The sequence below is a fragment of the Triticum aestivum genome, chromosome 5B, assembly GCF_018294505.1.
Source record: "Triticum aestivum cultivar Chinese Spring chromosome 5B, IWGSC CS RefSeq v2.1, whole genome shotgun sequence".
Lineage (NCBI taxonomy): Eukaryota > Viridiplantae > Streptophyta > Magnoliopsida > Poales > Poaceae > Triticum > Triticum aestivum.
Genome location: NC_057807.1, coordinates 458,564,014 through 458,570,775, shown reverse-complemented (window position 1 = coordinate 458,570,775; position 6,762 = coordinate 458,564,014).

Here is a 6,762-nt window from a genome sequence, read left to right as displayed (position 1 = left end):
TTTTCGGAGGGTTCTAGAACCTTCCCTATAGCCTTTTCTTACTTTATTTTGAAATTTTTTATTTTATAATATTCATTTTATTTTCATTTTCATTGTTTATTTTATTTTATTTTCTGTTCCTTTTCCTTTTCATCCAAAATTGTTAAACAAAATCACAATCAAATTTCCAATTGACGAACTTTCTTGGAAATCGTGAAAAATGTTGAACTTGGTGAATATTTCATAAAGTTGTGAAGATTTTTTGAATTCAAGAACAATATTAAAAATTCATGAACATTTTATTCAAACTTGCTAACATTTTTATTGAGAGTTGAGCATATCTTCTCAAATGTATGAACAGTTTTGAAACTCATGAATATTTTTTGAATTCGTGAACATGTTTTGGTATTCATGATCATCTTGTTCAAAGTTGTAACCATTATTTAAAATTGGTGAGCATTTTTTAAACTCACAAACAGGTTTTAGAACTTCATGAACATTTTTTATTATTCATGATTTTTTATTTTCCTGACCATTATTTTTCTTATGAACATTTTAAAAAAAATGCGGGGTACTTTTACAATTTATGAATATTTTTTTGAACTAGTGAATATTTTTTGAATTCACGAACATTGTTTCAATTCGTGAACATTTTTTCAAATTCAAGAATGTCTTTTGAACTTGAGAACATTGTTTTGAACTCATGAATATATTTTTTGAATTTGAGTGCATTTTCAAATTCTTGAAGATTGTTTGAAAATCATTTTTTGTTCAAAATCGTGAACATTTTTCTAATGAAGCATAAATTAACCATAAAAAATGAAAGGAAAAAACAAGGGCGCCCGCCCTGCACCTGGGCTGGCCCAAAGCGTTGGCGGGATACATGTAAGGGACTAGTGGTGAGCGATAGGAGACTATCCAGTGACCTGCACGCAAGCTAGGAGGTCTCGATGGGCTAGGTCGAATAAAAATACTAAGAGTGCATGAGGTTATGCACCTATGAAGAAGCACGTGCATGAGCTAAAAGTTATTGTAAGATGGATCGAGTTAGGAGCCACCACAACGATTTCTCCCTAGCGGTCTGATCTAGTTGGTAGTAGTGTACACGGTATAACTTTTATACATCACATTGTGATGGTTAGATCATCATTTTTGGGAAGCTGCTCCCGAGTTATACCTGGGCAACCCGTGGTTAATCGGGCCATCGAGCCGGCAAGTAGTCCTTCAATTCAGATCCTGTTAATTTTTGTGCTTTGAAGTTTGGATACAGAAACATAAATGGTGTTACATACTTTAGAAACATACTTTTGCGGTTTGTATTAGATTTTCTTTAACGAAAAGTCAAAGAATAAGCAGTACAAATTGCCATCAATTTTGATCACTAAATACACATTGTAGTTGACAAATGCGAGTTCTTCTAATAATAATTCAATCACACATGATGTTTGATCAAATAATCCATCTATATGTTTCTAAGTGATGAAACCACTCCATCAAATATGGATGAGGCGCGAAAACACGCGTCATCATGATCTAGTTAACTGAATAACTGTCGAAGTATAAACTTTGCTTGTAAATTTGCCCTTCATTTAGAAAGAAAGAAGGATATTAACTGAAGCACAACCATAGCCATAAAAATTTATCCTGAGTAGCACCCGATGAAATAATCATGTGTCATATATCCGATGGTATAACCATAAAAAGTGGAATGGGTTGGTTTTCTCTTGTGTTTGGTTGGAGAATTGTCATGGTAAGTGGAATATAGCTCTTTCCATTTAGATAAGCTAAATTCTAATTTTCAGCAACATTTTATTCTCCTCTATGTCTCTACTAGAACATATACAAGGTGCGGGGGTTAGGATTTGTACCACTGTGTCCCTGTTGCTAGCCGTTGTAACCGCTCGCCAGATGTCCCGCTAGTAGCTCGCTGCTTGTTCGCCGCCATGTTGCTAGTCGACCACCCCGCTGCATGCTAGTCCACACCATTAGAGAGGGAGAGACGAGGGCGCCAGGGAGAGGCGGCTCGTAAAGGCAGAGAGGCGGGAGTGGTCGGCATCGAAGCAGATCGAGACAGGAAGAGAGTCGAGTGGGTGGCGGCGGTGGAACTGAAAAAGAGTTTGGATGGAGTGAATTGGGGAGACGTGAGAGACGAGAGAGCGTACCGCATGATTCCTCCAAATTGGAGCTTTATGTGCTCCGCATATTGATGCAATATTCTAATTGGGGGAACGAGTGGGTTTCAGTTCCCTGACCAACGAAACATGAGAATGATGCTCAGGTGCGAAACATACCCATTACATTCCATCCTGAGATCCAAACCGAACATATCCTTAGAACATCTCTAATTGGACCCCTCAAATTGCCATCATATCTTCGCGCGAACATCCCGGAGGGGAGAGAGAGAAGACAAAACAACATTCAACCAGACCTGCAATTCGTCCTCATGTTTTTCTAGTGCCCTCGAACGCTCAAACTCAGCCCATATGTGGGAAGAATATGATGGTGTTTGGGCAGTCTGCCACGTTGGATGCAGCCCACCCCGTACCACTTTATCTCTTTCTTTATTGTTTCTTTTTTCTTTGTCTTTTCATCCTCACCAATCATATGCATTTTACTAGACAATTTGAGGGACACGGCTATATGCACGAACAAATAAGGGTTCAAAGCGAGCAAGTATAAGGGGCCAAATTAGCTTAGTCCGAATGGAGATGCTCTGAGCCCATAATAACAAAAATGCTAAACCTACAGGCATGTTAAGGGATTATTACGAGCTCTTCCTCAAATTCTTTCCAACTCTTGTGAATTTCACCTGGATGGGGCCCCTTCCTTCTCCTTAGTCCAATCAAAACTTTCCATATCAAGATCAGTCCATAGACCTTAGGCAACCTCGTAGATGTAGCATTGGAGAGCTCTTATTTGGCGACCTACCGCGGAACTCAAACAACCGCGCACCCCCGACCAGCGCGACGTAGCTAAGTTGGTCGTCAAAGTGCGGGAGCTACCATTACATGTGTTTTTTTTAATTGTTACTTTTAAAAAAAATCAAATAAAGTTTACATTTTGAAAAGGTTCACTAATTTCAAAGAATGTTTTGCATTTTAAAAAATTGGTATGGATTAAGAAAAAGTTCATAAATTCGAAAAAAGTGTCAATTTGGAAAATATTTGTGGTTTAAAAAATGTTCACGATTTTGAAAATTGTTTATAAATTTTAAAAAAAGTTAACAGTTTGATACAAATATTTGTGGATAAAAAATGTTCACCGATTACAAAAATATTAGTAATTTAAGAAAATATTCGTGAATATGAAACGAAATTCCACAAAGTTTGGAAATTGTTCTGGAATTTAAAAAATAATCACGTTTTCAAGACATATTCATGTATTTGAAAAAATATCTGTGAAATTTAAAAATGATCACGAGTTTAAAAAAATTGCGAGATGTAAAAAGAGTTCAGCAATCAAAAAATGTTCACGTATTAAATAAGGTTCAATGAATTTAAAAAGGTTCTCCATTTCAATAAATGTTCACAAGTTTGTAAAAAATGTTTTTAGAATTTGGCAAAATTATTCTTGGAATTTGAGAACTTTCATAAATTTATAAAAAATCACGAAATTGAGAAAATATTGTTGAATTTTAAAACAACTTAAAACGTGAAATGTCTAAGAAAGCCAAAATTTAAAATTTAAAAGTAGAAAAAACCCGAAAGAAAATACTGGAAACCAGGCCTTGGAAAGAGGACTTCCTAGTTGGACTGGCCCAATCGTAACTAGCTGCACTTATGTGTATACGTTACCAGATTTTCTATTTGACGCTTTATGCGTCCAATTGTCCCTTGGAAAGGAGCAACGAACTAACGGTTACCCCTTGCGGGGCGCATGAATAAGTCACTTTTTTGGTTTGTCAGTGCGTATGGCGTGCTTAGGCGCCGCCACATGTCGCATATTGGGTGCTCAGATTTTTCTAGTTTTATTTTTCTGTATGCGTTTTTAAGTTTTATATGGCTTTTCAAGGGTGTTGTGTCTTTTTGTCTTTTCTAGTTTTATTCTTTCTGTATGATTTTTTTCCTGGTTTTCTCTGCGTTTTGGTGGGATTTCTTTTTTCAATGCACACTTCTTGAAAAAAGGTAAAAATATAATCTGTGCTTTCTTCAAAAGAAGAGAAAAGCACAACCTGTGCTTTTACGAGAAACACAGTTCTGCTTCCATGATAAGCACAGTTGTGCTTCCTTGAGAAGTACAACCTTGTTTACACAAGAAGCACAACATTTGCTTCCCAAAAAATAGAGAAAAACACAACCTGTGCCCCCCCCTCCCCGCCCCCCGCCCCCACAGAAACATAAAAAATGAAAACGACAATTGTGCTTCGGGGCTCTAGTTTGTTTCTTCTGTTATTCTTTTTTTGGTTGCCGGGTTTTTATTTCCTATTTATTTGTTTCCAAATTTTTCATGATTTTTTGTCGAAAGCTATTAACGTGGGATCTACTTTTGACGATCTTGTGACACGAGAAATCTAACTGTGAAAACGACAGAGGTATTTAGACGCACGGTTCAAGAGATAAAACGTCTTTAATAAAAATAAATCTATGGAAGAAAAAAACATCGATTCACTGTCAGCAACTAAGAAGGTGGAGACTGACCTTTGCAAGAGGTAACTTAACTAGTGATTGTGAATTGTCGAGGAAACGCACAGACTAGCCACACTACCAAATGACTGGGTAGGCACAATTAGATAACTTACAAAGACCTGATTCCATTTTCCAATTTTGCTACTTTTATGTTTTAGAAACCATCTAGAATCTTCCGGTTCAATTTTTGTGAAAAACATGTTCACAAGTTAAAAAAGTTCACTTTTTAAAAAGATTGGTCATTTCTTTTTGAAAGATTTTCAGTTTTTTTAAAAGAAATATCCATGTTTCCGGAACTATTTCTTGGTATTTCAAAAAATGCTTTATTTTTTCAACAAAAATTAACGGTTCCAAAAAGTATATATTTTTTAAAAAAGTGTTCAGTATTGGTGTTTTTTTATATCTAGATTTCAAAGAACTTCATGCGTTCAAAAAGATCATATTTTCAAAAACTGTTCACTTTTTTTTTACAAAAATGATTGTGTTCTCAGAGAATTTTCGCAGTTCCAATAAAATGTTCATACTTTCAATAATATCTTTATATTTTCCGAAAAAAATAGAATTTGGAAAAACTTTCGTGTTTTAAAAAATTGTTCAAAGTGTAAAACATTGTTTGCCTTTAAAAGAATTGTCAAATTTAAAAATTCCTCACTTGAAGTAAATAAGCATTTACTCTTTAAAAATGACAATGAAAAATGACTAAAAATGATAGGAAAAATAGCAAAAAGCAACTGGCTAGGAGTGCTCCTTGAACCCGTCGCCAGCACAGGAAAATATAGAACAACATGTTGGGTAGAGCTGTTCGCTAGAACGCTGCTCACTACCAGGAAAGTGTCTCATTGGGTCGGCCCATTGGCGGTCGCTCTGTGCGATCAACACACTGTTTGACGCGGAGAGCATTGAATAGGCACTCCCTGGGAGCAACTAACTAACAGTTACCTCTTGGAGCGCTCCCGCAATGGTTACCTGTTTGTCTTAGAAGCAGGTCATGATGCGCCCAACCCCCGCGATGTGTCGCGTGCTGGTCGTTCCCTCCGGATTTACTTTTTTAATTTCAATACGTGTTTTCGGGTTTTAGATGTTCTTTTTGGTTTGGCTTTTTTGTTTTTGCCTGGTTTTCTTGGATTTTGGAGAGGGGGGGGGGGATTACCTATTTTTTATTAGAAACAATATTTTCCACAAGAGGCACAATATGTGCTCCCGCGAGAAGCAACTGTGTGCTTCTCGAAAAAAGGAAAATCACACCACGTGCTTTAACGAGAAGCACAACCTGTAATTCCGTCAGAAGCACAACCAATGCTTCCACAAGAAGTAGAGATTTGTATCTGCGAGAAGCATCTTGAAAAGAAAAAGGCACAGTTGCGCATCCTCGAAAAGAAGGGGAAAGCTCAACATGGGATTCTACGAAAAGCTCAACCTGTTCTTCCCTGGAAGAAAAAAAAGGAAAAAAGGTGCAAACCACGACCCTGCTTCCAGGCTCTGTTTTTTTTTTTGTATTCGGTTTTTTGTTGCCTTTTTTCTTTCCTTTTTTAAATTCTTTTCCCCTTTTTGGTTTTTTTTGTCAAACCCTATTGACAATCTAGTTTCAAACATCTCAACGCAATAAATCCAATGGTGAAAACGCTTCATCGTTTGGACGTATGATTCAAAAGAGAAAACATTTCAAATAAACAAATTTATGAAAAAAGAGGAAAAGGTGCGAGTGCTTCACTTGTCAGCATCTAAGGTGATGAGTGACCTTTGCAAGGGATAACCCTTAACTAATGATGGAAAATATGCATGCAGCCTGTCGATCGGCGACCGCGCCCGGAGATGGTGAAAAATCTTGTCTGCTTCTTGGGCCCGTGGATCACGAGCTCGTGTCCGGCCATCTGGTGTCCGCCCCATGCTCTCTGACCCGGCAGCGATAGATGCACTCTCCGGGCTGATCACCAATGATTGATTAGCGGGGGCACGGTCGATGGCAGTTAAGCTACACAGTCCGGGTCCGGGGCCCGGAACACGTGCTGTACCGGACGAAGAGATGGCTTGCGTTGTGAGGAGAAGAGATTCTGTGACCACAACCACACAAGTAGTGGGTCGCTCGACGATCTCTGCTAAAGGAAGTACGTGTTCTTGGCTGGAAACAATCGGGTATCGAACATGGCTTTGGTAGTCC